This window comes from Diadema setosum, chromosome 6 (assembly GCF_964275005.1).
Source record: "Diadema setosum chromosome 6, eeDiaSeto1, whole genome shotgun sequence".
Taxonomy (NCBI): domain Eukaryota; kingdom Metazoa; phylum Echinodermata; class Echinoidea; order Diadematoida; family Diadematidae; genus Diadema; species Diadema setosum.
The window spans coordinates 32,921,050-32,939,537 of NC_092690.1; positions in this window are offsets into that span (position 1 = coordinate 32,921,050).

Here is an 18,488-nt window from a genome sequence, read left to right on the forward strand (position 1 = left end):
ATGCATTCCCAGCTGTAAAGTCTATCCTACAGACCCGCAATCAACAGATGTTGCAGAGGTATCAGTGGAAACAGACCCTTGTCTGCAGTCGGAGCCTAATGGCACGGGTTTCCATGGTTGAAAGACCAGTCCGAAGTATAGCATTCGGAAATATGGTACAAACCTGCGATTAAAGGCCATTATTGTGGACTGTTTGGATAGTGTCCCAAAAAACGAGACCCGGGGAGGGGGAAAAACAGGACAAATAAACAAAACCATAGCAAACAAAAGGAGAAATAACAATCAAAACAAAAAAGAAAACCAAAGGACATCAGAAACATTAGAAATAGCAAGGATAAACTTAATCATCGATTTCAGGAAAGGAAATAGTGAAGAAGATTTGTTAAACAAAGAAAACAAAAAACAAACAAACAAAACATGCGGGCTCATTCCACGTGAAGTTGTGATGCAGGACCTCTTGTCTCAGTCTTGAAGGTCAGTCTTGAAGGAGAGATGGCTAACATTATTTTAAGAGTCACAGGTGAGTTTTTACCTGTTGTTTTTTTTTTTATTCATGATATTCAATGTCTAGAAATCATTGCACGTCTCCTGCATTGTGACAAGTTGCTTATATTATGTCCTATACAGAAACCTTCACCGTCACAAAAACAACATAACAACAAAATAATTATTAAAGAAAAGGAATATGCAAACGTCAGGTTACCCTTCAACGTATCATACAACGTTACTTCACCCAAAGGTTTCAGTTTTGGCCAAAGTTTTTAGAAGTATTACAATTATTGCATGTACATGTATATTACCCCCCCCCCCCTTCAAAAAAAAAAAAACACAACAACAACAAACAAACAAACAAAAAACAATAGGTATCAGTTTTGGATTTCTCTGCATTATTCAAGTAAGGTTTTTTGCAACGTATATTGTACATTTGTGCATTTGTTAACACATCTTGACAAGTGCATTGAAGATGTAAAGTCACAAGACCATTATTAATTTTAGAATAAAACTGCAAAGCACTGCTGGGAAAGAAGATTACATATTGAGGTCAAACATTACAAAATTTAGTTAAGCTATAAGACACTGTTCTAAGGGTTTATATTCATATGTATATTTTTCCTGTTTGTAATTAAATTTGGATAACAAATGATACTGATGGATGACATACACCAGCATCATCCATATTATTTTTCATTTTGTAAATTATCTAAAAGAAGAGCCTTATGTGAATCATATGATTTTTACACATGTAATTGCATAGAAAATGTTGTAAAACTGCCCGTTGTTCAAAAATTTAAATTTACTCGGATAATCAGAATCCGCTAAAATGGGACACGGAGATCCGAACGTAATAAAACTAGTATTTACCAGTTTACCTGTAAAAATTGCTTAATATATCCCCTTCCCCCATTTTTTTTTTCGTTTTTTCCTGCCCAATATCTACTTGCTGTTCCTTCATAGATTGACAGGATTGGCCTTACCCCACCATCAATCTTCCTGACGATTAATGTCCATTTGAAAAGAGAGATATTCTGTTGTGGAAAAATAAATTTTGTTTCTTTTGTACTGTTTCATTGAAGAATACACATGACTATGACAACTTGAAGGCACATCTTCAGCAGCTTCCGCTGAATATACCAGTGTAAGGTAGGAGCGAAGAGAATAGATTCGAAGCACTCGCAAGCACGCGCTAAAGGGGCTAGTAATAAGCTAACTCTTCAATTTCTTCCTCTACATTTTCCCGTTATAGGGAGGCAAAGACAGCTTCAACACACGACTCCGAAATATGAACGTCGGAATCAAGTTTGGAAAAAAAAAAGAAGAAACACGATTGTATATGAAAATAAAAGTACATCCTACTGTGATTAATAGCTTTGTTGGTTGCCAGATTGGAAAAATAAAGGGCATTTCTTTGATATTACATTTCATGCTTAGGCCAGAAAGATTCCTAGGTATGACAAAATAAGGTCCTAAGTTCATTTCGTCCTATGTAAACTTCCTCAAAGGGAGAAAATGAAAGGGAAATAAAGATCACTCCATATCTGTACAGGACACAGTAGGATTCTCATAAGGGACTGATATGGTAATATAATAACCACGCACCCTCTATCGATCATTCAGCAGTTTTGTTTACCCAAATGGCGCCCGTGTTTCACCCGTGAGCATACTACGTAAAATCCCTGTGAAATCGCGAGAATATGCCCTCTTCGTGCTAGCTTGTTGATTATACTCTTTGGGAAGAGGCAGCAGGATCTGCAGAGCGTTTCGCAGATGTTGAAAATATTCCCTATATTGTATAGCCATCTTGTGTCATTATCGAGACAGTGTAATGCCGCCTTTGTAAATGTACACGTCGCATCATAGGATACTCACAATCCATCTACGTACGTTTAAGAAATGAGTATCTGAATATAAGAACGACCCAAGTCCATGGAAGACCATTTCGATTAAACTTTAGAAAAAATTTCATATCTTGTTTATTTGTCCAATGATATTCTATTTAACTGTGATGGGAAGGCAACATTGCATATACAAATTATAACATCTATTATTACGACAATTAACATTTACATTAATTGTGGAGAGGCCATTTTGTGTGATGGACTTGGGTCGTTCTTTGAATCATATGGACTTGGGTCGTTCTTTGATTCATATACATGATATTCTGCTAAAGAGATGAGAGAAGGATGATAGAGGGCGCTATAATATGAATGTAAGAATGACCCAAGTCCTTCATTCTTACATTAATATAAGATTTAACTCATTCATTTCAGGCACTTCCGGGGGTAATTAGGATTTATCATTTATACACAAGATGAGTCCATGCATAAAGCTACAATTTCCCATGTCAAACTGAATTTGGCCAAAAAAATTGGACTTGGGTCGTTCTTATATTCAGGTCTTCAAATGATACGCCAACTTCCCAAATGGACCCAGCACGATAGATCTCACCAACCATTATTATCTATCCGTTATGCCATTAAAATTGATGCCCATGATAACCACAAGAGGGCAGTATTGATCCAGCAGTAATTTATTTAGATTTAAAAGGCCAGTAGTTTGCACCCCCTTTTCAGTTTCGTTCTCGAACTGTATTTCATTTTTCGAATTAACAAGACTTCGAAACAACGTCACAATGAGATTAAAATTAACGAACCCTGTTCCATTTTCAGATGAACTTGAGTCTACTTAGGGTAATTTTGTGCACATGAATGATAAACATGCAAAAACCTTCGACGAACAACATCCCCAAGAAACATATGTTACTGATGAACGGATTCGTTTTTTGTAAAATGTGCGGGCTAAATGGAAATGGTCAAATTTGTCAAGAGAATGAAACGGACTTGATGAAGGAAAGTTTTGCGTCACGTCACTCATCCGGACTACTGTTTTCAAAACACAATGTTGGATAGATGCTAAATAATCACAGGTATGAATATCCACCAAAAAAGAAAAACAAAACCAACCCACGACCAAAAACGAACCAAAACCAAAACAAACACAAACAAAACACTGAAATTCTTATCACGTTACACTTGTGTGGATTTGAAATTTGTTAAACGATTGATATCTGTTTTAAACCTCTCTTTAGAATAGATACAACAGTCATTACAACTTTGCAAAATAATAATAAGAGTAAGATATGTTCACACAAGAACGTGATGAGACTGTCTTATCACTTTTATCTCTACAGGGCCTTGCCTGGTGAAGCAAACATGCTAGCAAATCAATATGGGATAGATTTTGACGTTCTCACCCTTGGGTAATTTTGTTGTTGTTGTTATTTTAAAGATCGAAAGAAGAGAGAGAGAGAAATGGGGCCCTATACAAATAATTTGTCCCAGACAGCACTTATAACATAAAACAAACATTATAGATCTTAAAGAGATATAAACAAGAATATTAAATGCATACCAAGTCTCCTCGAGGGAGCTCATATCGTCTCCACGAGGGAGCTCATATTGTCTCCACAAAGGAGCTCATAAAGTCTCCACGAGGGAGCTCATATTGTCTCCATAAAGGAGCTCATTACGTCTCCACGAGGGAGCTCATATGATATTGATGAATACCTCATATTATTCTTCAGACAAACTCAAATAATTACACAATACACGCGCGCGTGTACCGCACACTAACTCATCCACGTGCACACACTCAACCACATACACACACCTTCAACCACGCACAGACACATCCATATCATGGTTCAACCCAAAATAATGTACAGTATTTAAATAGAGCACACACACAATGATATGTTTTTTACAAAATAGATAAAATTACTATAACTGTATCATTGTTTCGAAAGAAAGAAGAAGATGAAAAAATATATATATACAGTGTTTATATCAAGGAGCTCTAAGGCGTTGATACAGAAAAATACTTGCATATACAGAAAAATATTTGCAGTGTTTATATCAAGGAGCTCTAAGGCGTTGATACAGAAAAATATTTGCAGCAAACAACGGAGAAATATGATACAGATATAATCCTGGAATCAAAGACGTATGAGTATACCTGCGGGCTTCAAGCCCCAAAAAATAAAAAGTACAATTTAGTGCCAGAAAGTGGGAGTCATAATAATCTTCAAAATAAATTCAAACCATAGATTTAAAGTATTAATTAGGTGCAGGCGACTCATACGAAAGGGGATTAACAAATATTTTTAAGTTGTTCTCACCACAAAAATGATGAAAGGTGTATCATTTATAAAATTACACTATAGGTATATGAACGAAAGGATCCCCTGTTCTTGCTAGGGAAACGCACGCAAGGAACGTAAGACAATATACATGAATATATTTTATATAATAGAGACCCATTGAGGGAGATGCCGGGATCTGCAGCAGCGAGTGACTCCCCAAACCCGCTTGCTGCAGATTCCGGCACCTATAGGCGAGGTGGACGGATGGAGGCCTCGACGTGACGGCTGACCAATTCAAAGGTGGGCTTGTTGTCGGAGGGGACCGGAGAGCGATGTCCGCTGCGAATGTCGTGAAGGTCTATTACGCTGAGGATAGGGGAGAATGAAAGTCCTTCCCCTGTGTACTGGGAAGGGGAAAACGAGACTAAATAAAACATAAGTGAGATTTATCACAATCAAGCATGAAAAAAAGAAAGAAAAACAAAACAAAACAAAACAAAACAAAACAAACAAACACAAAAACCCACATATCATTGATAAGCAGATATATGCCAACATGACGTGTGTATAGGCAACTCGCAATTATTTATGAAGATGTATGATACATGTACATACCTCTTCAAATGCATTCCACAGCAACGTGGGAGACATTATTAATAAACAAGTAATTGATAATACCAATAATGCATAATAACATATAATACGACTCACAAAATATCTTGAAATCTACGTTTGCAAAATGATAAAGTACATGTACATTCTGCAAGACTTTGCAAAGTCCATGCTACAGCAAAGTTATGCAATCTTAAATATTGTGATATTTGTTGGTTTCCTTGACATAGGCAATAACTGCGTCCAGAGCTTTGTGATTTGCGAGTAAATCAGAGATGTTTAGTGATTGCTTATGGATAGCACGCATGAGATTTGTACGTTGATTTGTGTGTTGTTTGCAGTGTAATAGATAATGTTCCACGGTTTCCAGTGCATTGCATATTGAGCAAAGACCAGTGGGATGCTTACGGATAATATGATAAAAAGTTGCTAATCTGGCTCTGCCCATGCGGAGTCGGTGAGTTATTATTTCATCATGTCTATTCAGACTTTCAAAGGTGAAGGTGTTTGAGGCACAGGGTTGGATGTTGAAAAGATGGCGTCCTGACGAGCGCCATAACGCGTTCCAAGCGTCAAGACACCTATGTTTAATTACATGTCGTATATCACCAACACTTAGAGGAACACTGATTGTAATATTCTTACGTAAACTTTGTTTGGCAAGATAATCGGCTTTTTCGTTGCCCGCTAGACCACAGTGAGCTGGTACCCATGCTAAAGTGATGTCACACCCATTCATTACAAGATTTGAGCATTTAAGAAGGACTTCATTGGGAAGGTCAAGGATATTTGAGGTGTGGTTATTCAAAAGTGTCAAGGCACTGAGAGAATCTGAGAAAATAACAGCTCTGAGAGGGGGAGAGGATTCCAGCCATGATAGGGCAAGAAGAATTGCTACCAGTTCTGTACGACAAATTGAGATGGGTGAAACCCTTTCACTTATTTCATGACGATAGTGAGGTACGTAAATTCCAATGCCAGAACAGTTAGTGGAGGGATCCTGGGAACCGTCAGTGTAAATTGTCAGGTGGTTTGAATATGTGGTCTTTATGGTTTGAAGAGCAGTTTGATGTTGCGCTGAAGGGAGGGCGGTCTTGGGACATGAGCTGTGAAGAGAGAAGTCAATATTGGGATGTTCTTTGGACCAAGGGGGACTGGGATAAACATGCATTGGTTGCAGCTTTAGGAAAGTGTCCGTAAGCGGCTTTACTCGGAGAGCGAAAGGAAGTTTGTTTTGTGGCCATTTATTCGAAGAGTATTGCCAGCAGTTGACAATGGCTTTTCGGACGGGGTGAAGTGGGGACAGTGTGTATATGTAGGCGCAGTAATTGAAGGCGGCCCTTTCACGGCGTATATGGAGTGGTGGTTCGTTACATTCTACTTGAAGTGCATGCAGGGCGGTGGATGGTAGCGCGCCGGTGCATATTCGAAGGGCATGGCCCTGTACTGTATCTAGTTTGCTTGAAAGGAGCGGGGATAAAGAACCATAGATTTCACAGGCGTAGTCGAGATGAGGGCGAACTAGAGACCGGTAGAGTAAGAGAAGGATTTGTGTATCGGCGCCCCAGTTTGAACCGGTTAGCGAACGGAGGAGGTTTAACCGTTTGTTGCATTTCATTAAGATGTCTTGAACATGAGGGGACCATGACAAGGAGTAATCAAGGGTAACCCCTAGGTATTTATGAGAAGGGACGACTTCAAGCGGAGCGTTCTGGAGACGAATGCAGAAACCTGTGGGAGAAACTGGGCGAGAGTGAAATATAACCACTTTAGACTTATTAGTAGACAGAGAGAGTCCATACTGTGTCATCCAATCAGAGATGCTATTCACATCGGACTGGAGTTTTGTATTGATGTGACGAAGACTGGTAGAAGAATGCCATAAAGCGATGTCGTCAGCATACATAGATACGTTTGATGCACAATAATGTATAATTTCATCAATAAACAAATTGAATAATAGAGGACTAATGACGCTACCTTGCGGGAGGCCAGCTTGGCATGTACGAATGTCTGAAAGTGTGGAGTTTATTTGCACCTGAAAAGTTCGTGAGTCCAGAAAACTTTGTACCCAGCTTAGAAATCGGCCTCGAAGTCCCACTGAGTATAGTCTGGAAAGCAGTACCTGATGATTAATAGAGTCGAAGGCTTGACAAATGTCAAGAAAGATAGCGACCGTATATGTGTGGCGCTCCGACAAAATGAGTCATAAGTCGCACGGGGAGTTTTCCCGTAATGAGCCGAAAATGAAGGGGAAGCACTACTCGGGTCGAAATTCTTTTATGACGGATTTTGATTCCTTTATGTTTTATCTGTTTGTACAGAAAATTTCAGCGTGTGAAAATGAGTACAAGTGTCCCAAATCACCGTTTTTCTGAGACAATTTTTTTTCGGTTACATTTTTTTCGAACGCTCGCCTTTGCGTTGCGTTTCGCACCTATTCTGCCCCCCAAGGAAAAACGCAGTATCTACATCCAGCTCCATTTCTAAACAACCGAGATATTCACCATTTTACCTTTTTGCCAAAGCCCCTGGAAAATATACTCTTTTGAAAAATTCCTTCATTGTGGAAATTTAGTCTATCTAGCTACCAATTTTCCTGGAAAATATCATTTTGTGTTTTTGTTTTGTTTTTCAGTTATTGATGAAAATGTAGATACTTTGGGGAAACCCCACGCAATTGACTGATTTCCCCAAGGAAAAACGCAGTATCTACAATGGAACGAATTTCCCCAAGGAAAAACGCAGTATCTACAGCGGAATGACTAGGATTAATCTTCTGCCATAATTATGTATGCATGTATACATCATTGTTCAAGTATTCTCTGGCCCTGGGGGATGCATCCTCCATCCCCCCCCCCCATTTATGCCCTGATTACAGAGTAGGCTTCATAAGATTATTAAATAACAGATCGTTCTTGGAACGTTTTGCTTAAAAGTGTATCCCAGACCGATCTTGCTGTAGGCCTAACGTTACGTCGATACGTGTTTAATATGAAGCTTGCCAGGGCTGTAATGTGATGCTACATGGCCTAGCCGCTAACTAGCATCTAGAATACTAGATCTAGATCTGTGCAGTCTAGGTTACAGTCTGTCTAGACCAAAATAAATCTAAATCGGATGTCTGGACCTAGATCGATCTAGACTAGGTCTAGTTTTTATATCGTTTATTCTAGGCTGGCTACGTAGCAGGCTACACGAGTCTACCGCCTCAGGCTATACATGCACGATGCTCACAGAAAAAAAAAATAGCCTAACGTTAGAACTGCAGAAGTTTTAAGCCCTACACGAGCCAGGACTCTTTGATTAGAAAAAAAAAAATACATCTAGAACCGGTCTAGAATGAAGTGACATCCGCTCTCTAGGCCTATTCCTTCTGGATTGAACCTAAGTTTAACGTCATACAAATTTGTAATGTAACTTTTTTTTACTTGTAGTAGGCCTAAGTTATGTAGCATGCAGCATGGGATCATGCATGCATTTTACGCAACCCAGTCTCACTAACCGGTTAGGGTCTAGACACTGTCTAGATCCGATAAGAATTAAAACACAACTTATTCTTAACTTTCTCTATTTCGTCCATTTACCGTGGGTACCTATTTTTCCCATGGACCCTAATCTATAGTATTGTCAACTCTGTAATTTTAAGACATAAGTATGGTGTGGAGTAGATAATTGAACATTGACACTTCACTAGACTTAGGATTCTAAAAAGTGGTTAAGTTTTAGACTTCTTACTACAGGCCTGCCCTAGAGTAGGCCTATTCAAGTCCTACACTAGATCTTTCTTTAGACTTTCGGAATACGGACCCTGAAAGTTCTGATTAACGTTAAGTCTAACATTAGAAAAGAGACGCAAGACTCAAACGTTAGGCATAGCCTACTGTCTAGACAAGTCTAAAAGACTTAGACTTAGATCTAAGGCCTAAGGGAGGGTGTAACATGTTACATAACCTGACGTTTATCCGATACAACACAAATAGATCTATTGCCTTTCAAAGAAACTTTCGGATTCGGAGCCTGAGGAATTTTGACAAGGGTCTAGGCCTAACAAAGTTACTTCACAACAAGTTATAGTACGGATAATGTTCATCATTGAGGTAGAATATGCAAGAATAAAGCTGATCGTTTATCACACGAAGCGAAGTAAACACTACCTCGCTTCGTGTGACAAACATGCATTGTGTTTACTTCGCTTCGTGTGACAAACAATCAGCTTTATTCTTTCAATATTGAAATAGTTTTGAATAACTTACTCATCATCTGCAGATAAATTTTTCTTGAGGGCTAGGCTCACGAGTAATTTTCCCCACGACAACATTTTGTTTTATTCCAAGTACACACTCCCACTGTATGCCGACTAGCCGGGCCCTGTGCTGACTGCTGCACAGCATCAGTGCAGCTAGCTGCAAGCAGCTGTCAGTGTTGTGTTGTATTGTTTAATGTGCACTCAGTTAGTCTTAATCACACACTGTGTTTTATATTAGGATCACAATCTCATCAAAATATTTTTTAATCAGTATTGTTTCGGTTAGATATTTTGAACATTATGTCTTATTATTGAGCAAGTATATCTAAAGAAAGTAATTTACGTTCAAATTACAGAACAACCGGCAAAGTATTCACATATATAAATAACAGTGTCTGGTAATTAAGACTAGCTTTGTAGATACTGCGTTTTTCCTTGGGGAAATATTCATCATGTAGATACTGCGTTTTTCCTTGGGGAAAGTGCAAGTTGAGTGTAGATACTGCGTTTGGCAGTTACGGAAAAGTGGCTTTCTAAACATTTTTTTCAAAAATCTGAATATGTCATATGAAGAAGGATTGCCCACTGACTATATTTATGCAAAAAAGTGAAAATCGCCAAAAATGTTAGATACTGCGTTTTTCCTTGGGGGGGCAGTATTGTTCTTGCCAGATCGAGACTCCGCCTCCGTTGCTAGGGTGTATGCTAATGAGGCATTGCTCTTGACCCCTTTGAAGACAAAACAAAGCATGGTGCGCGCGGCGGCGTCGGCGGCCAAGCGGCGAGGGCTATAGAATTACGCAATAATAGTGAGCTGACCAAGGCTATTGATTGCATGACCAGCGAGTTTCGTTTGATACATGCACTCCATTTCAATGAGTGGTGATTAACATGACGCACAAATCGCACTGAAAAAAATAATTCCAACGAACGATCACGCAAAATTTATGATACTTTATCTATGAGCTAATACAATGATCACATATCGAACTCGAAACCTTTTTTATGCGTGTGTGTACTTTTACAACGGTTATTAATTGGCCTCATTAATGAATTTGTTCAAATAATCATAACTTTCGTTCCCTGGTATGTGACTTGCTGTTTTAAGTTCATCTCTGGAGATATAGTAGGGCCTAAGTTGTCAATTATTCTCGTTTTTACAAAGTCGACAATTTGTGTGATAATTCGCCAAATGTATGTAATGCGTACTATTATTTCCCTGGTTAATGAAACTTATTGCCTTATTACTTATGATGGTTTGGGCCGTGAGGGCATGGAGAGAAATAGGAAGACAAACATTATTAATGCCCAGATAGCTCGTGTTCCCTTTGGAGGATATTCTGACTCTAGTCATCTGTGTATTTTTTTTAGAAGTAGGACCTATTTGAGAAAGGGACAGAAAGCTGTGTCGCTACTCAAAAGTGTGCTTCTTCATTTTGTTTTGTTTTTTAATCAGAATGTTTGTAATGAAAGCTGTTTGCCGTGTATTGCGTGTAGCTGACATGTGAGAGGTCAAATCTGCAAAGAATTGGGACAATTGGGTTGGCTAACAGCTTTGCCAAGTAGCAGCGCTAATTGCCCATTGAATTGCGTATTCTGAGGAATTTCGAATGAAAGAACTCGGACGGCAATGTTCACGCCTTGTATCCGAGTAAACCCCGCATCAACGAAGCCTTAAACAATGAGGGGTAAACTTCCTGCTATCAAGGGGTGGATAATCACGCAACCAGTATTCTTTCTTCGCCATTGATAGCAGAATCAATGACGGAATGGAGCAACAGTGTTGGAGGATCGGCATTATGTCTGCTAATTTGTAAAGGAATTTTTCAGTCTCCTTTTGTGTTCAGAACCACAGTCAGTTACACTAACTTACTCTATCTCCTACAAGCTATCGTTACCATCTTAAAACGTGAATTTTATGAAAGGCTAAAAGTGATCACGGAATCAGTTCTTCCGCGTGACACATGCAGGCTTTTATAATAGCATACCAAGCTTAAATCGTTTACCTGTATAGAAAGGGCGGGGATACACACTTATCGCAATCATCCGGATTTGAGAGTGATACACTCTACTACTTTTCTTCATCTTTCCCCCGACAAAGACCATGGTAATTCAAAACAAACAAACAAATAAACAAACAAACAAACAAACAAACAAGCAGTTGATTTATATCAGAACGTAGAGATTTTTTTTGTGTTTCATGTATGTATAGGTCATCTCTTGATGTATAGTAGGCATTTGTTGTCGTTTTTACAGCGTTTCCTAATAAATGCCTATAGCGAAAACCCAACAAAACTCCTATAGGAGGGAAGGGAACTTGAATTTAAATATCACATATTTTACAGAAATCAGACATGTAAATAAGGCAATCATATACATCCGCACGGCCCGAGTGTAATCTCTTACTATGATTATCAAACATGATCGCCTGCATTTACGTGCTTTTTTCTAATTTCTTGAACTTTGCCTCATTTTCTCTCTTTTTTTTAAACAATTGCTCGAAACATATAAAAATCGTAACACAGTCTGCTATCCCACAACAAAATATTCCATTTGATTTGTCACTTATTGTTGGTCGGGTGACGCCAAATGTTGGAATCTCGAGCGATGATACACGGCATTTTGTTTGTTGGTTTTCGTCTCATCGCTCAAAAGAATTTTGACTACGATTACAAGACATAACTGATGGTTTACAGAAGTGATCATCAATTCAGTAAGGATTAGTCAAGTCATGAATTCACTTTACCCATCATGACTGTCTAATCGAACTACGACATTGCTTGGGTAACCGCGCCTTTTTATTCTCATAGTTCAAACTAATTCTTGACATAATCAAAACAAATAATTCTTTATTAAATTTCTCAAAATACTCAATAGACGGCCTAAGTCAAAACTTTCTACAAAGATTGCCTATACGGCAATCTTTACTAGCCTAAACAAGTTTTCTAGAGCTATCAGTTCCCCCTATGACAATGACTTCGATCGCGTTTTGAACTTGTATCGAACTACTTTCAAAACAGCTATTACCTTTGTAGTTCGATTAATAAACCAGTCTTGAATTCATAATCAACATTCGTAATCGTAACAATACAGTAACATAGTACTGCATGTCAATAAAAGTTGGAAAATGTAAATGCTATAATAGTAGCGAAAAAAAATGAGTAACGATTATCTTCATACATTCTAATTCCTAGTGATGTCGCTACGAAAATGACACATGGTTTGGTTCAAGCAAATAAAAGTAAAAAGGAATGGGATATACTTCTAATGATAGTACCACGCCGTACAATGCATTTCACTGTATTTTGTAAAATTTGGTTACGTTTCTGTGCGCTTTACGTATACGGAAAATAAAAGGCAGACTGGTGCTATTAACATGCTAACACGCAACGCATTCAAAATGTTTTTTGAAATACACCGTATACAATATAATGTTTTAGTATACGGTTTGAAACTTTGAATTTGCGAGTCCTTTATGAAATTATGAGCAGGGTTATTACATTATCAAGCAAAAATTAAAGTATTTAGGGATTCGGATTTGCGCAGGAGACTAACAGTGCTATATATGGCGATCGTTCGCAACAGAGACAATCCTCTTCAATAGATATACAATGTAATTCTGTTTTCATGAATTGAAAGAGAAACGAAAAGAAGTCAACTTTTTAACTTCATTTAGCTTTCTCACCAATTGAACTTGATTTGATCTGCCATGCATGATATCGCTGTGTGCTCTATTAATTATATTAAATCATTTAATCGGCGTGCTTGTTTTTTATGCAGAATATCACAGGTAAGTTTAATTCATTGAAGTTCATAATGTTTGTACATATGGCGTGTTCGTTGTTTTCTATTTTCATTTTTATAATATATCACGTGTCCATTATCTGATTCTGACCACGAACAAATGGCGACTGTTTAAATGCAGAGCATGTACTGGAAAACTGTAATGTCTCCTGCCAGTATAGACAAACTAATTTCTATCTATCCCCGCTTAAAATTGAAATGAAATTGAACAAAAAACAAAAAACAAAACGAAGTTCGACTTTCAGTAGATTTCAACCGTTTTGTATAGTGCCTGATTCATGTAATGGACACAATTCTTTAGCACATAAGTAATCACACAACTTTCGTGAATAGATGTGTCTTAATGATTGCATCTCATGGAAGAAAACTCGTCTCCTTGCCTGAATTTTAGCTTCTTCCTGTTCAAGCTCGCGTGAAAGAAATAGTTGAACATCAATCGCAATCATTACGAGAGGCACATCCTTAGAAATAAGCACAGGAGTACTGAGACACACTACGAAATAAAAACGGGCCTTTTATCGCTATTGACAACGCATGACATTGAAATGCTTTTTTTTTTCCTTGGGGGAGGCGGGTAATACAATTGATTATTCTGAAGGTTCGTTAATCACACAATGAAATATGGTTTGCTATTAGCTTAGGTTCGTTAACAAGAAAATTAAATGCGGTTCCTTTCCGGTAGTTCCTTTACCCGAAAGTAATCAAGCAATCATTTTTTTTTTTCTGATAAGGTTTGTGAATACAAAACGAAGTGAAGAAGGCCTAAGTATTAATTCCGAATATTTTTCAGTATTATTATTTATGATCCACTTCTCAAACGCAGAAAGATTGTAACTGCACATGTGATGTAAAAAAAAAAAAATCCGCTTAAGCTACAAGTTAATTGTCTTTTATATGCTATGCTATTAGAAAAGTGACTGAGAATCATTGTAAACCCAACGTGAAGCTGTCAAGCCTACATCAACCTTTGCTTCTGATACTTCTGATAAGCGATAATTACTGTGCACGCAACGCCTATAAAGGAAATGTGCCTTTAATATGGCGGGAATTCATAATGTTACGGCTGTATACAGCTGCAGCAGAAAAGACGCGAAAGCAGTTTTTGATGCTCTGCAACATTACGACCATGTGCGTAATTTTAGGGTTTTAAGTACACGCAAAGAACACGATCTCAAAAGACGACTATCGTTAATCAACTTCATTGACTTTTTCTACCGATGCTGTCTTTTGAACCCCCGCTTGTTATAGGTTCTCAGGTTCTATTTAATAGGTATTGGTACTTGCTAAACGCATCCTCTTTAGTTTCCATTGACAACAACATGGGAGGAGAATGGAAGCGATGAACGCCCTCGCTAAAAGACGCTTCTCGTAAGACGCATTGCGTGCCCGCCTACAATAGGTTCTCAGGTTCTATTTAGGTATTGGTACTTGCTAAACGCATCCTCTTTAGTTTCCATTGACAACAACATGTATGGGAGGAGAATGGAAGCGATCAACGCCCTCGCTAAAAGACGCTTCTCGTAAGACGCATTGCGTGCCTTCTTTTCTTTCTACTGTTTCCTATTGTTTGTGAGTTAAAAATTGCGACAAACCACAACGCAGCCGACACACAACGCGTACCGACTCATTCATGCGGCGGCAGCGGCACGGACACAAACGCGCCGAAGTTTACATTCGGGCTGCCGTATTGGTCAGAATCGTTAATGATAGACCTGTCCTGCGATTGGTTGATTATCTTACATACCCAAGCTATCGCCTTATACGGTAGTGCGTGCGATGGAGCGTAAACGCCGTCGCTAAGCAGGACAGTTGTATTGTTTCGTCCCGTGAAAGAAACAGGTTGTGAGCATGAACATAGCCTGAACTTTGAGAGCGATTTTCTCCATTATTTAGAAAATCAACTGACATAACAAACGTGGTTAATATTCGTTTTTATGATCTATAGGGATGTCGAAATGAGTTGTATTACATATCAGTGTAAAGCTTAGAGTCTGTAGAATTCACTTATAGGCATAACTACGATTTCATTTTTTGCGACTTTTGACTCATTCCGACGGAGCGCCACACATATCCTTTACTGAATAGGGATTTCCTTACTTCGGATTCTAAGCAAAGGAGATTATTGAGAATTCTACGATGTCGGAGGAAAGCTGACTGATGGGAAGAAATTAAATCATATTTATCAATAATGTACGAGAGTCTACGGACAATCATACGTTCCATGAGTTTACATACAATAGGTGTGAGAGAAATTGGGCGGTAGGAGCTGATGGAGTGTTTGTCCTTGCCAGGCTTTAGTATGGGCTTGATAATGGAGTGTTTCCATTGGGGCGGGATCACAGACGTTTCCCAACTCATGTTAATAATCTCTAACAGAGAGCAAAACATATTGTCATTTAAATGGCTTAACAACTGTTTGTTGATTCCATCGCCCCCAGGGGCTGAGTTTTTGGAAGCTTTGATCGCCATTTCGAGCTCTTTGGGAGTGAAAGGAGCGTTGAGAGGAGAATCATTGTCATGTATATAGGATGGGGGTTGGGAAGTAGGGAGAGGGAGAGTGGGAGTTAAAGAAGGCTTTTGAGAGAAAGCAACTGCCATAGCATTGGCGATACAGTGGGCGTCATGAGTATAAGTATTGTTTATAAGTATGGGTGGGAAGGTACTCCTGGTGTTATTGTTAGACAATAGTTTTACTTTGCACCATACATCTGAGAGTGGGGAAAAACGGTTCAAAGAGTTGCAAAAAGTAGTGAAATGAGAACGTTTGGCTGATATAATGGTGCGCCTGGCTGCAGCATTGAATTGTAGATAAGTGATTAAGTCATCGTAAAGATATGACTTATCAAGCTTGCGTTTGGCACGATGACGGTCGCGGACAGCTCTCGAACAGGCCGCCGACCACCAGGGAAGAGGTGGGCGACAGGTCGGGGTCTGGAGGGGAATAGAAGCATTAGCAGCTTGGGTAATACATTGTAGAAAAAGATCATACAAATCGTAAATATTTGCTGGACGGGAGCTGTGTGAATGATGTAACAATTCTAGTTCACGCTGAAATAATTCCCAATTGGCTCTTCGAAAAGCCCAACGGGGCGGAAGATTGTCATGATTTTGAGAGGAAGCGCTAGGTATGGAAAGTCGCTTTAATGGCAAAGTCAAATGAACACTGCAATATATAAGGTAATGATCACTCCCGAGGGAAAACGGGGATACCGACCAGTTACAGTGGGGGGCCAATGACGGAGGAACAAGAGTGAGGTCAATTGATGTGGAAGATCCTCTAGCAATGTCAAAGCGTGTTGCTGAGGAATCGTTAAGCATAACAATATCGTGATGATTGCAAAATTCAAATATGACTTTTCCGTTGAGGTCCATAGTGGTTCCTCCCCATGCAGGATGGTGGGCGTTAAAATCTCCTCCAATGACATAGTATGGCAGGCAGTCGACTGTAAGTGAAAGTAAATCTTGTGTGGACAATCTTTTTATGGGATTGTAAAAATTTATCACAGTGACAGAAACATTTCTATACAGAATATTGACTTTTAAGCCCTCTAGGTGAGGGAAATAATGAACATTGCTGAAATTTACGTCTTGATGAATAAAAATTGCACAGCCACCTCCACGTGATGAGACGCGATTGCGCCACAGAGCAGTATACTTAGGAATGGAGAAATTTGTGTCATCGTGACACCAGGTCTCTTGCACGAGGATAACATGTGGGGGAGAAGGGGAAGAGTAGATGTGTTGAGTCAGCTCCGCGCCATTAGAGGGGAGCCCTCTGGCGTTCCACTGCCAAATAATGAGGTTCAGATCCATTATTGGTTCTGGTGTAGGAGTTCGAATATCTTTTCCTGGGAAACGACCACATCGAAGCAAGTGTTTGCAGATTGAACAACTAACATGATTCTCTTGTGGTCAGAATCAGCCGCATGAAGATCGTTGATAACTGTGCTCACAAAGGAGACTAGTTTTTCTACTAGGAGAATGGATGTTGTAGGAGGGAGTTGCCGTTTGTTAGTTTGAGTGGAGGCCGTATTTGTATCTGTGGGGACTGGGAGGCTTCTGTGAACCTGGGCCCTGTCAGTAGCCTGTTGGGGTTGAGTAAATGCATGGGTCACATTCACAGTGGTAGGATGGGAGCGAGAAGTAGTGATGGAGGAGGTGGTAGGGTTGGACTTGGAGTTATGAATGGGAGCAGGTATGGTGGATTGAGGAGGAGAATCCTGCCCCCCCACGGAAAAAAGCAGTAACTGACATTTTTATGAATGTTTACTTTTTTGCAAAAATGAATAGTTTACCCAATGCTCTCCAATGTTAGTAGGTCAGTTTTGCAAAAAGAAAAATGAAAGTGACCAAAAATACAATTTTTCACTTTTGCAAAAAGCAGTAACTGCATCCAGTTGATTCAACTTTGCAAGTTTCCCCACGGAAAAAAGCAGTAACTAACAAAGCCCACGGAAGAAAGCAGTAACTAACAATTTAGTCTTTATCATTCAGACTCTGTATAGTCCTTCCTGTATATTTTTTCCCTAATACCATTTATTTTTTCTACTAATTTTTTTTTAAACAATGTAAACAGCAGTTTCTCCCATAGTTTAGGAGAGTAGATATAAAAAGATTGTTTCACCAGTAACTTGACTCTGCAAGCAGGGAATCATATGACAAGTTGTAGAAAAAGCTTCTTTCTGGAGACTAGCAAACCTGGCAGACTCAGCGCGCTCAGAGTGCAGAATACGCGTGCAGCAGCTGCATGCGCATAAATTCTGCAGCATACAGTAACTAGCTAAACATTGCATCACATCACAGTCATCACTTGCATGCACAGTATTGCAGGTCTGGTACAGTCTGAGTGATCATGCCAGTGCTAACCATGCTGTCACACAGTTTCTGCGGTCCAGGCATGCCTGTAAATCTATCATGAATTGCAGAGGAAAAGTCATGGTAGCCATGGCTTTGGCCAGAACCAGAAAATCTAGGTGAGCTGAAAATATATTGAAGGGAGATGAGCACTAGTATTAATGCACTAACGTTAGTCTAATGTTAGATGTAGGCACCTAGGCCCTAAAGTTTAGAATAGGTCTACCAGATCTAAAGTTACAGAGTAGATCTAGATTCTAATCTATTGTTAACTGTTTAGTGTTAGACAAAATGTCAGTAGGCCTAATCTAACGTAATAGATCTAGGTCT